The 19,690-nt window shown below is 43.3% G+C and overlaps 1 protein-coding gene across 1 annotated transcript in view; it reads right to left on the bottom strand.

Moving 5' to 3' along the window:
• The window catches only part of APOLD1 (apolipoprotein L domain containing 1), a 60,266-nt gene that overhangs the window by 30,772 nt on the left and 9,804 nt on the right, over positions 1-19,690 (bottom strand). The window contains exon 2 of the mRNA XM_053225846.1: positions 2,818-2,983. The gene's annotated coding sequence lies outside the window, so the exon portion shown is untranslated. The remainder of the gene's footprint in view (positions 1-2,817; positions 2,984-19,690) is intronic.

The raw sequence follows: 19,690 nt of genomic DNA, 5'->3' as shown, positions 1-19,690 counted from the left end.
TGATAAAGCTGGGTTGAGAGTCAGAAAAGCTTCCCAGCACCCAGCTGCAGAATAAAATCCAGCAGTCCAGGTCCAAGGGGGATTTGCCTTGCCGTGAGTGGAAGCGTCAGCCCGCCCTGAGAGCAGACCTCATGCTGGCTGGATTCCAAGGAGGAAAGTGGGTGGGAATGAACTGAGCATGCCCACTTTATTTTCCCCAAATCTGCCCCTCAAATCATGCCCCTTTTCCGTTCAGGGCTGAGTTAAGAAAGGGCAGAGAAAATGCAACTGCCTTCACTCGGAAGGGTAGTTTTGGCTTGAAAAAAAAATTTTTTTTACTAGTAAAAATATTATATGTATTACTTGAGTAATTAAACAGCATGACCTTTTAAAAAAATTTTTAATGTTTATTTATTTTTGAGACAGAGACAGTGGAAGTAGGGGAGGGGCAGAGAGAGAGAGAGAGAGAGACAGAATCCGAAGCAGGCTCCAGGCTCTGAGCTGTCAGCACAGAGCCCGGCACGGGGCCAGAACCCACCGATGGTGAGATCGTGAACTGAGCCGAAATCAGACGCCCAAGTGACTGAGCCACCCAGGTGCCCCCCCTTTTTTTTTTAATTTTTTTTAATGTTTATTTATTTTTGAGACAGCATGACCTTTTAAAAATCAAAATGCTAGAAGATTCCCACCTGTTAGACTGTAACACTATGGCTATAGTCTGAAATTCTAAAGATGAGATTTCTGGGGCATTGTTAATTAGCATTAGGGAATGTTTCCTCAGTAGTTTTTCATATGTCTTTATGAAAAAAAAACATAAATTTGGAGTGCCTGGGTGGCTCAGTCAGTTAAGTGTCCAACTTTGGCTGAGGTCATGATCTCACAGTTCTTGAGTTGGAGCCCCCACAAGACAGCATTGGGCTCTCTGCTGTCAGCACAGAGCCTGCTTTGGATCCTCTGTCCCCCTCTTTCTCTGCTCCTCCCCTGCTCACTCCCTCTCTCTCTCTCAAAAATAAATAACCATTAAAAAAAAAAAGTAAGTTCATACATTTATTAGCTGTGCACTTAAAAACATGATTTACAATTTGGAGCGAGATTTTTTTTTTTTTTTTTTTAGAAATAGAAGGTATGGCTTCTTTTTCTTCTTTTTAAGTTTTTATTTATTTGTTTCAAGAGAGAGACAAAGTGTGAGTGGTGGAGGGCAGAAAGAGAGGAGAGAGCAAGAATCCCAAGCATGCTCTGCACTGTCAGTGGGGAGCCTGATGCGGGGCTTGAACTCACTAACCCGTGAAACCATGACCTGAGCCAAAGTCAGATGCTTAACCGACTGAGCCACCCAGGTGCCCCTGGAGCCAGATTTTAATAAAAGCTTTTCTCATCACGGAGACAAATGTTTTCAGCCTTCTCAGATTCCCTCCACTGCCTCTTCTGTTCTTTCATTTTGTCAGTGCCCCACCCATGTGAGTCACTGCCCATTTCCAGACTTAAATGAAATGGCAGTGTGTGAAATCAGTTTCTGAGTGGTCACAGAGTGGCCAGACGACACTATCTAGGAGTTTAGGAGGTGAACCCTGGCCAACGGAAATGGAGACGGGAGCGTGCAGGCAGGTAAATGCCCTCTTGTGTCCCTCTTGGACTGCTCTGAGGGACAGCTACTTCCTGCAGCCTTTCTGAAGGATCCCTGCTGAAAGGCCTTCCACTGGAAAGACCACTTCCGTCCCTTTCCTCATTCTCTCCATCTGAAACTATTTGGGCTGTTTGGGGTCATCCTGCCCTTGCCTTAGGGTGACCCTCAGCACTTACCGCCTCCAAGCTCCCACAAAGCCAACATTTACTGAGTGTTTCTCAGGGAGGCAAAGACAATATCACATTACATACCATATAAGAAACCTTCCTCTTTTTTCTTCATTTTACTTTATTTTTTATTAAGTAATCTCTACATCCAACATGGGGCTCGAACTCATGCCCCCGAGATCAAGAATTGTATGCTCTACCAACTGAGCCAGCCAAGCGCCCTTAGGAAACCTTCCTTTTAAATATTTGTTCAGTTTCTATTTCCTCAAAATCTCTAGGCTTACAGCTCACCCATCTCTCCTGCTTATTCAACCTTCTCATCAAATTTTCTTCCAATGATCCCCCTCAGCCTGTGGTAGGTGGAGAACTTTGGTCTTCCCTCACATTTTAATTCTCTTCACTGCCAGCCACCCTGCTTAATTCAGCAAGCCCTCTAGAGTGAGCTGAGTATACAAAGCATGCATTCGTCCCGTGGACAAGAAGGGAGGTATTGCCAGTACATCATTATAATACATCTTTCCCTCTGTCACACGGGCATAAAACAAAATCCCAAGCAGAGGGAAGAGAAAGTTGTGTCAGGGGTGAAGCAAGTGTGGGGCCTCGGCACGCTCAAGTATGTAGTGCAATCTGGTGGAGGAAAAGGAGATCGGGAACAGGGATCTCGAGGCAGGGGCAGATATGACCCAAAACTGGGTTCAGAATGAGGTCGAGTCACCTGTGCTGAAGGAGGGCAGGAGCTGGGAACGTGTTTTCAGGAAACACTGGCACAGGCAACAAGAGTGCAGCTTAATACGCGATCTTATATCAACAAACACCCCATATGTTTACTGCCAGGATCAGAACTGATCCCAGTGGCAATGAGACTGATCCTGAAGGTAGACAAATGGATCACCTGCCTGGACTCGAGGGATGAAGAACCAGGAAGCCTGATGAATATTAACATCTCCCCTCACACTTAACAATACATTCTCCTTATGTATTGGTTTCCATTGCTGCTATAACAAATCACCACAAACCTAGTGGCTTGGAACAACACAAACTTAATACCTTGCAGGACTGTGGGCTAGAAGTCTAACCTGGGTCTCACGGGTGGCAATGAAGGTGTTGACGGTGCTGCATTCCCTTCTGGAGCCTCTAGGGGAGGCTCCTTTTCCTTGCCTCTTCCAGCTTCTAGAGGCTCTGTGTTCCTTGGCTCCACAGTTCCTTCCTCCACCTTCAAAGTCAGCAAAGGCACGTTGAGTTCTCTCATCCCATCACTCTGATGTCTTCTGCCCTCCTCTTCCACCTTTCAGGACCCTTGTGACAGTGGATTCACCCAGATAATCCCAAATAATCTCCCTGTTTGTGGGTCAGCAAATGAGCAAACTTAATTCCATCTGCAACCTTCCCTCCCCTTTAGCCATGTAACATATATTCACAGATTCTGGGAATTAGGGTGTGCGCATCTTTGGGGCTCCATCATTCTGCCTACAATACGGCACTGAGTGCTATGGAGAAAAACAAAGCAGGGATGAGGGAGAAGGAATGACCAGTCTTCCATAGGCGTGTCTCTGACCACAGCTGCTTTTGCTTTGAAGGATTCATTTGATTAGATTGGGCCCAGCTAGATAATCCAAGCTATTCTCCCTGTCTCCAGGTCCTCAACATTAATCACATATGGAAAGACCCTTTTGCCACTTAAGGCAACACTCATAAGTTCCGGGGAATGGGATGTAGACGTCATGGGGAGCCATTATTCTGCCTTACACAGCTTATCTGTGATAGAATTTTCTAGGTGTCCAGGCTTCTCATTGACCCTGAAATTTCCAGCTGGAGCTCTGACAGAAGCCCTTGAGAATTCAACTAGTAGATACAATGACCTCAATTTTGTCAGAAAGCAAAAGATTCTTCCCTCTTAACTCCCTAGATTGTAAAAACATGTGTCCTCTTCTCTCTGCTTGGAAGTAAAGCAGCAGCATGATGCCACTACCACCATTAAGATACAGAAGAGTTACATCAGCCCCAATAATCCCCTGGTGCTGCCTCTTTATAACCAACACATCTCAGCCCAAGTCCCTGACAACCAAGGATCTGGTCTCCGTCTCTTTACTTTTGCCTTCTTGAGGATGCCATACAAATGGCATCACACAATCGGCAGTCACTCAGATCTGGCTTCTTTCACTTAGCAAAATGCATTTGAGATTCACCCATGTTGCTGTGTGTATAGTTCATTCTTTTTTACTGCTAAGTAGTATTCCATGGTATGGTTACACCACAGTGTGTTTATCCATTCGGTTGGGTTTTTTTTTTTTTTTTTAATGTTTTATTTATTTTTGACAGACAGAGATAGAGCATGAGCAGGGGACGGTCAGAGAGAGAGGGAGACACAGAATCCAAAGCAGGCTCCAGGCTCTGAGCTGTCAGCACAGAACCCGATGCGGGGCTCGAACTCACAGACCGCAAGATCGTGACCTGAGCCGAACTCGGACGCTCAACCAACTGAGCTACCCAGGCACCCCATATCCATTCAATTGTTGATGGACATTTTGGTTTCCGGTATTTGATGATTGTGAATAAAGCTGCAACAAATACTCATGTACCTTTTTTTTTTTCACGTGAATTTCAGTTTTCATTTCTCTTGGGTAAATACCTAGAATTACTGGGTCATATGGTGTGTGTTTATCTTTGTAAGAAAACTCCACACTGTTTTCCAAAGTGGCTGCACCATTTTGCATCCTACCAGCAATGTTTGGGAGTTCCAGTGGCTCCATAGCCTCATCAGCATTGAGCATTTCAGGTTTGGTTTGGTTTTGTTTTGTTTTAGTTTGGGTTTAGTTGGGTTGGGTTGGCTTGGCTTGGGTTTTTAGCCATTCTAAGAGGCATGTGGTATTATCTTATTGTGTTTGAATTTGCAACTCCATAATTACTGATGATGTTGAACACACGTTCATGTGTTTATCTGCCATCTGTGTGTATCTCCTTTCATGAAGTATCTGTTCAAAGCCCTTTGCCCATTTTTTGAAGAACAAATATTGTTAAAATGTTCATACTACTCAAAACGATCCACAGATTTAATGCAATTCCTATCAAAGTACCAAAAGCATTTTTCACAGAACTAGAACAAATAATCCTAAGATTTGCATAGAACCACAAAAGACCCCAAAGAGCCAAAGCAGTCTTGAAAAAGAAGAACAAAACTGGAGGTATCACCATCCCAGATTTTGAGATATTCTACAAAGCTATAGGAACCAAAACAGTATGATACTGGCACAAAAATAGACATATAGATCAAAAGAACAGAATAGAGAACCCAGCAGTAAAACCACAATTATTTTATTATGTTAACCTTCAACAAAGGAGGAAAGATCATGCAATAGGAAAAAGACAGTCTCTTCAACAAATGGCATTGAAAACACTGGGCAGCTACATGCAAAACAATGAAACTGGACCACTTTCTTATGCCATGCCCAAAAATAGACTCAAAATGGACTAAGGACCTAAATGTGAGACCTGAAACCATAAAAATCGCAGCAGAGAGCACAGGCAGTAATTTCTCTGACATCAGCCATAGCAACATTTTTCTAGATATGTCTCCTGAGGCAAGAGGAACAAAAACAAAAATAAACTATTGGGACCACATCGAAATAAAAAGCTTCTGTTCAGTGAAGGAAATAACCAACAAAATTAAAAGGTACCTACTAAATGGAAGAAGATATTTGCAAATGCTATATCTGTTAAAGGGTTAGTATCCAAAATATATAAAGAATGTATAACACTCAACACCAAAAAGCCAAATAATCCAATTCAAAAGTGGGCAGAAGACATGAACAGACATTTCTCCAAAGAAGACATATAGATGGCCAACAGACACACAAAAAGATGCTCGATGTCACTCATCATCAGAGAAATGCAAATCAAAACTACAATGAGATATCATGTCACACCCGTCAGAATGGCTAAAATCAAAAACACAGGAAACAACAAGGTTGAAGATGTGGGGAAAAAAAAGAACTGCCGTGCACTGTTGTTGGGAATGCAAACTGGTATAGCCACTATTGAAAACAGTATGAAGTGTCTTCAAAAAATTAAAAATAGAATCACCATATGAGGGGCGCCTAGGTAGCTCAGTCTTGATTTCAGCTCAGGTCATGATCTCATGGTTTGTGGGATTGAGCCCCACTTCAGGCTCCACACTGACAGTGTATAGTCTGCTTGGGATTCTCTCTCTCCCTCTCTCTCTCAAAATAAAAAAACATTTTAAAAAGAGGAGGAGAAAAAGAATTACCATATAATCCACTACTTGCATTAATGAGTGCAATTAATGTAGAAATTAATTCTACAAAGAATATGAAAAACACTAATTTGAAAAGTTTGATAAGCACCCCTATACTTATTGCAACATTATTTATAATAGCCAAATTATGGAAGCAGCCCAAGTATCCACCAATAGATGAACAGATAAAGAAGAGCTTAAATATATACATATATGTATATATGTATATGTATATATGTATATATACAAATATATACATATATGTATATGTATGTATACATACATATATACATACAGCTCCAGGCTCTGACCTGGCAGCACAGAGACTGACACGGGGCTGGAATTCACGAGCTGTGAGATCATGACCTGAGTTGGATGTTCAACTGACTGAGCCACCCAAGCACCCCTGTAATAGTAAAAATTTCATGGCAACACAGAAGAAAAACTTTTTTTTTTTTTTCACTAAGTCCATGTCAATTATTTGTTTGGATCACTTAGATAAGAAAAATAGGATAAGTATCAGAAAGGCAAAAAATCAGGGTGTCTGGGTGGCTCAGTCAAACATCCAACTCTTGATCTCACCTTAGGTCTTGATCTCAGGGTCGTGAGTTCAAGACCTCACAATGAGCTCCATGCAGGGTGTGAAGCGTACTTAAAAAAAAGGGGGGGGGGGGGCGCCTGGGTGGCGCAGTCGGTTAAGCGTCCGACTTCAGCCATGTCACGATCTCGCGGTCCGTGAGTTCGAGCTCCACGTCAGGCTCTGGGCTGATGGCTCAGAGCTTGGAGCCTGTTTCCGATTCTGTGTCTCCCTCTCTCTCTGCCCCTCCCCCGTTCATGCTCTGTCTCTCTCTGTCCCAAAAATGAATAAACGTTGAAAAAAAAAATTTTTTTAAATAAAAAAAAAAGGGGGGGGTGGGCACCTGGGTGGCTCAGTCTGTTAGGCATCTGACTTCAGCTCTGGTCATGGTCTTGTGTTTTGTGGGTTCAAGCCCCACGTAGGGCTCTGTGCTGACAGCTCAGAACCTGGAGCCTGCTTTGGATTCTGTGTCTCCTTCTGTCTCTACCCCGCCCCTGCTCACACTCTGTCTCTCTCTCTCTCAAAAACAAATGAACATTAAAAAAATTTTTTAAAAGGCAGAAAATCACTATATATATTTTCACCTTGTAGTGTGATAAATAACAAAAGCAGCCTCTAAAATTGCTCAACTATTTGAAATTTTTAAGTTATCCCCGTAATGCTTATGTCATGGAGAAAATTCAGATTATAACAATAAAGTATTATTTAAAGATAATATATACATATATTTCACATATAGAATAAAAGAATAAAATAAAAATAAAAGAATCTTTTGCTCATTTTTAATTGGATTATTTTCTCATTGATAAGTTTTGAAAGTTCTTATATATTCTGCACACAAGTCCTTTGTCAGATATGTGATTTGAAACTATTTCTCCTAGTCTATGGTTTATGTTTTCATTCTCTTTTACAGTCACTTTCACACAGCAAAAGTTGTTCATTTTGATGAAGCCCAATTTAGATTTTTTTTTTGATGGATCGTGCTTTTTCAGCTTCATATCTAAGAAACCTTTCCCTCATCCAAGTTCACAAACATTTTCTTCTATGTTTTTTTCTAGAAGCTTTATAGTTTTACATTTTACATTTAGGTCCATGATTCATTGTGAGGTTTGGGCATATCCATTTTTGCATAAGGTGAAAGGTGTAAGTTGAGATTCTTTTTTTTTTTTTTTTTCTTTACTTTGGCTTTTTTGTTTTTTTGGTTTTTTTTTTTTTTTGTTTTGTTTTTTTTGCATATGGTTGTTATTTGTTTCAACATCATTTACTGAAAAGACTATCTTCCTACATTGACTTTTTGCACTTTCATTAAAAATTGGTTGGGGTGCCTGGCTGGCTCAGTCAGGAGAGCATGCAACTCTTGATCTTGGGGTTATGGGTTCAAGCCCCACATTGGTGTAGAGATTACTTAGAAATAACATCTTTAAAAAATTGGTTGACAATGCATGGGTGTGTCTATTTCTAGACTCTGCATTCTATTCCATTGATCTTTGTGTCTGTCCTTTCAATAAACACCACGCTCTTGATTACTGTGGCTTTGGTGATTAGATAAATCTATTTTTAGTAATCTCTACACCTAACCGGAACTCATGAGCCCAAAATCAAGAGTCACATGCTCTACTGACTGAGCCAGCCAGCCGCCCTTAGGTATATCTATTTTTTTTAATTAACTTATTTATTTTGGTTGGGGGTGAAGGATGGGGGTGAGGGAGAGCACAAGCAGGCCAGAAGCAGAGAGAGGAGAAAGAATCCCAACGAGGCTCTGTGCTGAGCCAGACACAGGACTCAGTCTCCTGACCATGAGATCATGACCTGAACCAAAATCAAGAGTCGGTTGCTTAACCGCCTAAGCCACCGAGGAGTTCCTAAAGCTATTTTTTTAATCCAAAATTTCTATCATTCAAGATGGGTCATCTTGAGCAAGTTACATAACCTCTCTTAACATCAATTTTCTCAGCTATAAAAAGGATATTAGGGTGGCTCAGTGGGTTAGGCGACCAACTCTTGATTTCAGCTCAAGTCATGATCTCACGGTTTGTGAATTCAAGCCCCACATCATACTCTCAGCTGTCAGCGCAGAGCCTGCTTGGGAGCCTCTGTCTCCCTCTTTCTCTCTGCCTCTCCCCTGCTCTCTCTCTCTCTGTTTCTCAAAAATAAACATTAAAAAAAAAGAGGATCTTAGGAGTACCTATGTGAAAGAGTGATTACAAGGGCTAAGAAGCCAAGGCATGGGAAGCATGGGAGTAGAATTGTTCTGTTTCTAGCCTCCTCCTTTCTTCCTGGATTAGCATCTCCTTTTGGGGAAACAGTTCTTCTTACTCACATCAAGCACGTAGTCCTATTGTAGCTGCCAATCATACTACCATGTCCCACCCTGGCCACAGGGAATGGTCAAGGGATGAACACAGGTGCCACGCATAGCTAATTGGAGACTTTCTCCCCTTAGTATTACGGGAGATTGAATTCCTAGCCCTAACTTTTGCTTTTCCCTCTACCCACATACTTTACCATGTAATTTCAGTTTTTCTGACTCAGGAATAAGTATATTTCCTTGGATTTTACCTTTGGGGCTGGCCATGTGACTTGCTTTGGCAAACAGAATGAAGCAGAAGAGACAGAGTACCAATTTTGTCTAGAATTGAAGAGGCCGTAGGATCTTTCTTGTCCTGGTCAATAGCTAAGGAGAAGAAAACTTTTTCACTTGAATGAAGATTGAGTTTTTTTGTTTTATTTTTGTTTTATTTTTTTTAACATTTATTTATTCTCTTGAGACAGAGAGAGAGAGACAGAGCATGAACGGGGGAGGGTCAGAGAGACAGGGAGACACAGAATCTGAAACAGGCTTCAGGCTCTGAGCTGTCAGCACAGAGCCCAACGCAGGGCTCGAACTCACGGACCACGAGATCATGACCTGAGCCGAAGTCAGACGCTTAACCAACTGAGCCACCCAGGCGCCCTGAAGATTGAATTTTGATTAAGCATCAAACTGGACAATTTTAGTTACTGAATTGACACTGTGAAAGAGGGTTTTTATTATACAAGAGTGAGCTAGTAAGCTCCAGAAGCCCAAGACTGAGACTCAAACAGGAACAAGTGAAGGCTAGTGACTCCCACTAAACAGACCTTGGTTGGGGGGGGGGGGGTGACCCCACGTGACATTGCATTTTTATTATACCTTCCTCCACGTCATGCTCATTCAAATATTTTTAAACCATTGCATCTTCTTGTATCTCATTCCTTATTGTCCCTATTTTATTGAACTTTAATCCTTTTCAACAGCTTTCTCTTGCCTTATTGGCACACTTTCTGTTCTCCCTTTTCTTTTAAAATTTTGATCAAAGCAATACATTTTCCTACTGGTGAATCTCAGCAGTAAAGAGCATAGAACTAAAATCAGCATTCCTTTGCTCGTCCCGTGCAGTATTGTTCCAGGTCCTCCAAAACGGAGCCACCAAAATATAGTTAGACATGCAAGACATTTACCAGGGGAAACATCTGTAGAGGAAGTGAAGAGGAGCCAAGAGAAGTTGGGGAAGCTGTCCAACCATGATGCATATCTGACCTTGAGTGAAGGAGAGCGGGAAGGAAGGAAGGCTGAGTGAAAGTGTCTTGGATCGCAGTGAGGTTGTAAAGAAAGTTCAGCAAGGCCACTGGGGAGTCCTCAAGCCAGTCACCTGAAACCCACACTTGACTTTGTGCTGAGGCCATGCTTCCCAAGGCTGCCTCCAGCCAATGATTGAACGCAACGGCCATACTGAAGTAAGACCATACCTGGGAGCCATGAGACTCCTCTGGCTGTTCTTTCCACACCACTCAATCCATCATGGCTTTTCCTATCTTAAACCTGTCACTTCTCATACCTCCCTTTTGTGCATCCTTCCACACCCAAAGTAAGATGGTCCAGGGCCTGCTTGTACTTCTGGGGAAGGCTCGGTTGTAGGCAGTCGGTAGGAAATAGATCGAAGCACAGGAGAAAAGAGACAAAGGAAGCCACTTAAACTGGACCTTAGTCTAGGTAAAAGGAGTTGGTGTAACTCTTGAAATCTAGCATGATTTACCAGAACAGGTCATTCAAATGAGATAAAGTAATTTTATCCTGGAGTCTACTCTCTGCACATCTCCCATCTCGTGGCGGTAGGCAACTGGTAGCTGATTCAGGGTTCAGAGCTTCCCTCATGTCTATCTCCACACAGAGAATTGACCGAGAAGTGCTCTACTGATCCTCCAGAATTCCACACCATGAAGTAGAGGGAAAACAGTTGTGGCCTGCCAAAACCAGATTGTAGCGGATGATTACCACAGCTGCGAAGACACCTCAGGAGCAGGTCCACAAAAATGTCTGCTGCTGTAAACTGTGCATCCGTGCACTGGTAACACCAGACTATGACAAGCTGAGTAGTACCAGACTATACATCATACGTCCCAATCACCTTCCTCCACGCCTTGGTGCCTTTGTAGATTTTGTTCAGCCACATGGATACCCCTTCTGCTACTCTTGTTTGTTGGGTTTGGGCTCCGCAAATTTCTATTTATCCTTCAATAGTTAACACAACATCTCCTCTGCAAAGCCTTCCCAGAGCTGCCCTCTCCCACGTGTATGCTCACAGAAGGTTATGCTAACCTATCTCATTGTTCATAACTTATTGTACTGTGGTCACACACACACCTTTGAGCTCCTTAAGGGCTTGAGAGCAGGGATGGGTTTTTTTTATACCTAATGCTTAGCATACAGTAGGTGCTTAATACGTTTTTACTGGAAGAAGGAAGGAAGGTAAAAGAAAACAGACGCAGAAAAAAAGAAAAGAAAACTTACACAGAACTTCTTTCTATATCGACATTTTCCAGAACTTTGTGCAAATGAGCATCCTCAAAGCTACGTTAGGTAATTCTTCCTCATACCAGGTGTGAGAGCCATTGTTCCTACAGTTATGTTAACTATCTTAATGATTCAGCCAGATGACCAGAGAAGAAATTATGCCAAGCACTAATGCAGTGACATCATACCAACATGGCCTGGTTCTCGTTTGATTAATTAAGAAATATTGCAGTTAGTAATGAGGCTCTGCCCTAGGAAGCAGGTCTAAGACACCAGCTCTAAAGAAAACATACCTATTATTCCGAGAATGAGCCATGTGACATCAGATTATTAAGTAGTGTTACAACATGCCCTTGGCTTTGAATTGTTCCCAGCCTTCCCAAAGTAAAGAATAATGTGTAGTCAGTGTTCACTTCACACACAGCAGAGCAACTAAGGAAACCACACTCACACTCCAGCTGCTAAAACGGAATGGATAAATGTATTTATATGAATATACTATGCAAAGGGGAGAAAGCAGGGAGGAATGAGAATGGATGGTGAGGAATATCCGTGAACAGGTAAGGAAAGGATATATTTTGAAAAGTTGCCCCATGTGTGTATACATCAGCCGTGTCCAGTTAGACCTAATATTGAATTACACTCTCATTAATAATAGCTGACGTTTTGAAGCACTTCCTTTAGCCACCATTTCCACACATTATAACAATGTTTTTATAAAGCACTCTCAGATACATTATTTCAGTGGCTCATGTCGACCACCTTGTGGGGAGGTTATTCCTTTCCCTCGTAAGCTTAGCCTAGACATTGTGACGTGAAGATGACGACCCCACCTACAAGTCTGTGGTGGCTCATTGAGGAAGACCATAGACTTCAGCTAATCAGATCTACCTCTGCCCACCCAACCCACTCCCACCCCCAGCTGTGGGTATATTCCCATCCACAAAGCAACTGGCTTTCCCAGGACCTACCTCTCAGGCTCAAAAGAAAACCTAAGGCTTAATTATTCTTTACAAAATTACCTTCAAAACCCAAAGGACAAGAAAACCACCCTAAGCGCTTCTTATCCGCACAAATGAAATGGCCTTTTTAAAAAAATTTTAAGGGTTTTTAATTTAATTTAATTTTATTTTATTTTATTTTATCTTATTTTATTTTTGAGAGAGACAGGGCTCAAGCAGGGGAGGGGCAGAGAGAGAGGGAGACACAGAATCGGAAGTAGGCTCCAGGCTCTGAGCTGTCAGCACAGAGCCCCATGCAGGGCTCAAACTCACAAACCGTGAGACCATGACCTGAGCTGAATGAAGTTGGTCGCTTAACTGACTGAGTCACCCAGGCACCCCATGAAATGATCTTTTTACGGAGTCCTCTCACCAAATTAACAAATTAGCTAACTTCACTTGGCTCTTATCTTGCTACACTTCCCCCAAAACAAGTTGGGCACCCCCCGCCCAGGCAAATGAGATAGGAGGTAGGAACCTAACACAAACAAGTTTAGCAAATATAAAGCCTTGGATCATGTCTTCCTACCTAACTCGCAAGGTGGCCTTGGAGAAACACCAGAATCTATATGGATCTTCAGAGGCAAGCTCATGCTTTAATAATAACCTCCCTCCTTAGGCCTTCCGAGCCTCTTTTACCATAAAATGGCCTTATCCCCTAAGAAGGGGTTTCCTAACCTTAAAATGTCCCATGGTAGTTGTAGCCTGCCACAAAAAAAAAAAAAAAAAAAAAGTCTACTGATCAAAACTAAGTAGCATCCTCTGTCTTCTTCCTAGAGCAACTTTGGAAAATGATACTATTCTTTCCTTGCCGAGGAGAGAGGGAGACTAAGGTGCAAGAAGTACTAAGATTTTCCTACAATCATTCCAAAGTTTAGCAGGAGCTTTGTTTTTGTTCTTAATGAAACAATTATTAAAGATTAGGGGGTATCATTTTTCCATAAATGGCAAGACATTGCTGGCCAGAAATATTTAATCACTATACAGTCTTCCAATCTGGCAGAAAGTGAAAGAGAATGATTTGGGATCGAGTGTCACACTGAGCCAGCTGGCCTTGAGATTATTTACAAGAGATTTACATTGAGATTATTTACAAGAATAACAGGACAGCCTCTAAACCCAGGCGAGAGTCAGAAGAGTCAGCGAGACCTAGATCTGAGCCCTCGTTCAGCTGCTTAATGTGACGGTGAGCAAGAGTTAGTTCCAAAAACTCAGTTTCCTCATTGATATAGCTATTTCTCAGAATTTTTGTCAGGGTTAAAAGGAAAAAATGTAGATAAGTGGCTTAGCACACATTGAGTGCTCCATAAAAGTTGGTTCCTGTTATTATCTATCTGTAGGGAGAGAACGTCTGCTTATCAGACTATTGGGGATTGTTTTGCCTATGTGCAAAATTCAACCTAGGCACTTCAGGGAGGTATAAATCAAAACCTAATATTTGCAATCATTTTTTCCCTATTTTTTCCCACTATGAACGAGGGACAATCATAGATACTATTAAAAATGAGCTGGCATGAAGTTTGCAACAGATGGTTCAGGTACAACCTACTATTCGGTTACTTGCATTCTAATGTATTTTTTCCAAATGAAGGAAAGAGCAGGGAGACATAATTAATGAACAAGGATTTTCAGGTAACATTGGGCACATCTGCCTTTCTATGTGCAGGGAGAGAAAGACTGAAGGCCAGTGCCTTAAGGGACCTTGAAATTTGTAGTAAGCTTCCAATTACCTGTTTGAGCCGGGTTTGGAAGGAACTTTGGAACGGCCAACCCATTTTCAAGGAAACAGAGACCTAGATACTAAGTTAGCACATCTAGTTCACAGGAACGCTATGCTCTATTATAGCTATACTGTTATATTTTTATAAGCCTTTTAAACAAGAATGAAATGGCTTCTAAAAGATGTGAAATTATCTGCCCAACCTGAAGATGAAAAGTTCACTAGGAAGATGTGATGTGAAGCTTAGAGTAAGTTAATAGATTTTCCCCTTTTAGAAATTTTTAGCATATGAAATGTATCTCTACCCTGCAAGTTACTCCAAGATATATTTTTAAAATATTACTTACAGTTGCTCCCCAGGAAAGGATACATTTCAAATGTATCTTGATTAGACAGTCCCGTGTAACAAAAGTTCCTTTCCTTGAAAAAGTCTGCAGGAGTTCAGAAAACATAGTAACTTCACTTTACTTAACACTGATACTCTTTTCCTGTGCCAGCTTTTGCCTGCTCCTTTTTAGAACACAAAGAATACCCATCTTCTCAATCTCCCTAGCTTTCAGGCCACCTGACGATAGCACAATGCAAATCACTCGGTAACTACATATTTAAATAACCGCTATAGAACAGGAGTTCAGCAGAGGTGTCCTGGGGGGAAAAAAACGAAATCAATGACCCTGGGCAAGATCTGTATTCTCCTCATACAAAGCCTCCCCAACTATCCGTCCCCACCTGCCAAGCCAACTTTATCTCTCTGTATGGCCCGGAACAACCCCCACCCCCCAAATCTAGCTCTTGCATAGCTACCAATCAGAATCAATCCCTTGCTCAAAAATCCTCAAGGACTTCTATATCAGTTAAGATTTGCATTTGGCAGCTAGTAACAGAGACCAGAAATAATAGTGGCTTAAACAAGATAAAAGTGTATTTTTCTTTTACTTAGAGGAATTCGGGAGATAAGCGGTACAGAGCTGGTGTGGCATCGCCTACAGTTCCTGTATCTTTGTGCTCCACAATGCACCTTCTATCCTCAGAAACAAAGGATGCCTCCTCAAGTTGCATCCATCTTATCCACCCTCCAGGCAGCCAGAAGGGGATGGACAGGCAGAAGTCAAACTTTTTCTCAAATGCCGCAGATGTCGAAAACTTTTTTTCAAATGCCTTCAGGGGCCTAACGCAGTCCAGCATACTTCAGGAACACTCTTTAAATAACTGCCAGCCCCATGAATGAACAAATTCTACGGCAGTACTCAAGTAGGGCGATTTATCACTTACAAAACTTTGGCAAATGTTAACAAGTAGACCCAGGGCACCATATTAGAAACTATAAGGCACAGATTGAAACTCTTAAGAGAGGACACCCCACTTTAAAATAGCTATATAATTGGCTTTCCACAGTACTAAAATTCCCAGAGTTAGAGATTTATTCTGTTGGGTTAAGAGACTATGTTTCCAGTCAAAGGCACTGTGTTATGCTGAGGAATCAGAGAGCGTTTAGAATAAGTAAAGGCAACTTCTGACACACACAAACTTAAAGCACGCATGAAACATAACTCGAGACTACCTAGCAGCACAGGAATGCCAAAATCAATAGGCATTTCAGAGCAGGGTAAAAGGTCCATGAATGTCACTTGGTAAATGTGAGTCAAGTGATTTGTTACTGCACTAACAAGGTGCAAACAGAAGAGGTTAGTTTAGGGGAGGGAGGGAAACTGCCCCGGGGCTGCTTGGAGCGGCCGGCCGACAGGTGGCTGTACTAATTGGCCCCGGGTTGGCCCTGTGCTGTATGAAGGAGTGGACCCCTTAGAAAAGGGGGTGGCTGACAGGCAACCAGAGAGGAGAAGCAGAAAGTAAAGTCAAAAACCATCTCTTGCACGATGGACAGCAAGGACGGCGTGGGTGTCATAAAAGGGGTGCTGCATCAAGACCCCAGCTCTGGGTTCCAGTCTTCAGCCCCCCCCCCCCCAAGTTGGGTAACTTTGGGCAGCCGACAACCTCCCTGGGCCTCAATTTTCCCCAAAGAGGGGCTTGAACCAGATGATTCAAGGTCCCCCCAACAGCGTTAAAGTGAACGTTACTTGATAGTAAGAGCTCCTACTTCAGCCCATCCGGAAAAGGCTGTTGAAATCTACCAGAATGAGTGTTTAAGGAGCAAGAGCAGGTTAGACAGGGGAAGACAGGACGTGTGGGAAGACGGGACGTGGAACCAACGTTGGAAACAAAGCGCCAGACCAAAGAGGCCCTTTTGCTGCTCTGTACCACAGGCCCGAGGTGTCATCTTGGATGTGAGCTTAGGACTTAGCACAGTCAGCACAGGGAAGGCCTCTTCTCCTATGCGGGGGCTGGGGGTGGGGGGCGGTGGATACTCCAGAGTCGAAAAAATACTAATAAAATGGCAAACACACACATAGCTATTATTTTTATGCAGGCTTTGTCCTAAATTCTTTACCTATTTTTAATTTTCTTTCTAGAGAAAGAGGGCTTTAAAATTGTAAAGAGAGAGGGGCGCCTGGGTGGCTCAGTCGGTTGAGTGTCCGACTTCAGCTCAGGTCAGGATCTCATGGTCCGTGAGTTCGAGCCCAGCGTTGGGCTCTGGGCTGATGGCTCAGAGCCTGGAGCCTGCTTCCGATTCTGTGTCTCCCTCTCTCTCTGCCCCTCCCCTGTTCATGCTCCATCTCTCTCTGTCTCAAAAATAAATAAATGAAAAAAAATTTTTTTTAAATTGTAAAGACAGAGGCAAAGCAAGAAGCAGAATTAAGGTATGTAACATGCTTGGCCCAGGGCCTGGCACGTGATAGGCACTCATCATCGTTGTTGTTGCTGACAAACCAGGGGCTCAAGGAGACGATTCCCCCCACTTCCTTCTCCCATATAACCACCTCTACCTTCTGCAGCGGAGTAACGGGTGTCCCACTGATGATGGAGCTCCACTCCACTATCCACGGGGTTCCCAGCGCTGCTCAGGTATATATATAACCCCACCTCTGGGCCCCCAGCCACAATCTTCAGTGGAGGATATGCTACAGATAAGCGGTTAGTTACTTCCTCCTCTCTCTCCATCACGGCTGCTCCCTTTTCAGTGAAGATTTGTTTTCCTGGCAGAGGGGAGGCGGGGAGGTGAAGGGCAGAGAAGAGAAAGGAAACAAAGAGAAGGTGTAGGAGTGATTTCAGACCCGGGTGCTCCCTGGTGCTGCTATTTAGAGCTTTTGTTTTCGAGCAGTATGGAAGACCGACCCTCTTCCTAGAGACTGAAACCGAAACAACCATGACTGGGGCTGGGAATTACAGGTCACTTAGATTCACTCCAAAAACACCTGAGCTGACAGCTGAGGAAATGAACAGGGAGCAGTGAATTTGCGAACCCCCCTCGCACAAGCTTAAGGGACAGCTTCTTGCTGGGTCGCAAACCGAATGAATGCAGGTGGTTCTATCGGCTTAGCCAGCAGAGGTCTCTCTTTTCCTAGGCTTCAGTTAAAAAAAAAAAACCAACAACAACAACCCAACTTCATGGGCTGTCCATTTTTATCATCCCTCCTCTGAAGTCTCTTTCCAAAACCCAATAAATAGTGAATCCTTCGGCCAAATTATTTGTAAACATTCAATCCAGTCACCCAGTAAAAATGGAAGACAAAAACTGTTGAGCTATTTGAAGAAAGTGATTCAGTATCCACTTCTAAGCTGCTCACCTGCTTAGAAGATTCACACCACCTGTACGGGCAAAGGGCAAAACATGGGCCGGCACCCAAAACAAGTCAGGCAACCAGCTTCCCTGAGAAGAGGAGGCAAGGTGAACAAGCAGCTAGTGGGTGGAGGCAAAGTGGCGAGATTCACTTCTTCAGCTCCATCATTTAAAGACCCACAGCAGGCCATAGTATTTTCCAGGAGGAGGGGAGGAGTCCTGCATTGAAGCTGTAATATATTAGTTGTGGCCAGTATCCCCCCTGATGGTCCCAGGACTTCGTGTCCCCTTCATTTACTGAAGCCAGGATTTTTCTTTTAATATTTATTTATTTTTGAGGGAGAGAGAAAGAGAGAGCAAGTGGGGGATGGGCAGAGAGAGAGGGAGACACAGAATCCAAAGCAGGCTCCAGGGTCCGAGCTGTCAGCACAGAGCCTGACATGGGACTCCAACGCACAAACCGTGAGATCATGGCTTGAACCGAAGTCTGACACCTAACTGACTGAGTCACCCAGGCGCCCCAAAGCCAGGGGTTTTTTTGTTTTTTTGTTTTTAATGTTTATTGTTTTTGAGAAAGAGAGACAGAGCACGAGCAGGGGAGTCCCCAGGTGCCCCTGAAGCCAGTTTTAAAATGTGTTTCATATGGTGTATGTTTAAACAGCATCACAGAGAAACATAAAGGTGCAAGCCTACAGGTCATGATCTCACAGTTCGTGGGTTCCAGCCCCACGTTGGGCTTGCTGCTGTCAGCCTGTCAGCACGAAGCCTCCTTCGGATCCTGTCTCCCTCTCTCTGTCCCTTCCCCACTTGGCTCTCTCCCCCCAAAAAATAAAATAAAAAATAAAAAGGTGCAAGCCTAAACATTCTTTCCCACCTCTTATGGACATTTTTAAAATTTTTTTAATGTTTATTTATTTTTGAGAGAGAGAGAGAGAGACAGAGTGTGAGCAGGGGAGGGGCACAGAGAGGGAGACACAGAATTTGAAGCAGGCTTCAGGCTCTGAGCTGTCAGCACAGAGCCTGACGTGGGGCTTGAACCCATGGACTGGGAGGTCATGACCTGAGCCAAAGTCGGCCACTTAACCGACTGAGCCACCCAGGTGCCCCCCACCTCTTATGGAAATAATCCTGATCAAGACTAAGGGCTTTGACCAGAATTAGATAAAATGAGGAAATAAGCAAGTTTAACTGAAGCTGCACAAGTCTCTTCAAGTATCCAATGGCTTCCCATTGCTCTTAAAGTCAAGTCCAGAATTCCTAATGTGGCTTCCTTCAAAAGCCCATCTGGACTTGCCCATAGCTCCCCCACAGCACTCACTCCCAGCCACAAGCACCTTTCTTCACTTCCTCAAAGTCCTTCCCTGCCTTGGAGCTTTGGACTGGCTCAGCCTGGGTCTTTCTTCTTCCCCTCCTTCCTTAGACTGGTTAACTCCCGCTCAGCCTCCAGATCTCAGCTGAAGGTTATTTCCTTACGAGAGACTTCCTAACCGCCACCACTAGGTTAGGCCCCCTGTTTCTAATGCTTACAGCATCCTACATGGCAACCAACGACAGAAGGCCCCTCGTGGAGAGACAGGTTTTTCAAGACTTGTTTCTTTTTGGTGAACACAGGCTGGCTAGGGGAAAGAGTTTGGATTTCAGCCCCCCTTTGCTCTCTCAGCTAGACACCTTTGTATGGGGCCCAAACCATGGGAACACAAGACAGAATCTTTGAGATCCCTTCACAACACTTATCCTTCAGAACACTCACCTAAACTGCATGTAATAATCATGGCTGTGATGCCCTGTCCATCTCCTCCAACAGCCTGAAGAGGGCAATGCTCCCATTTGTTACGCTGAAAACAGAGCCTGGCCCTTAGCAGAAAACAGAGCCTGGCCCTT

The sequence above is a fragment of the Acinonyx jubatus genome, chromosome B4, assembly GCF_027475565.1.
Source record: "Acinonyx jubatus isolate Ajub_Pintada_27869175 chromosome B4, VMU_Ajub_asm_v1.0, whole genome shotgun sequence".
Lineage (NCBI taxonomy): Eukaryota > Metazoa > Chordata > Mammalia > Carnivora > Felidae > Acinonyx > Acinonyx jubatus.
Note: the sequence above shows the minus strand (reverse complement) of the source record. Positions and strands in the feature narration are given on the sequence as shown.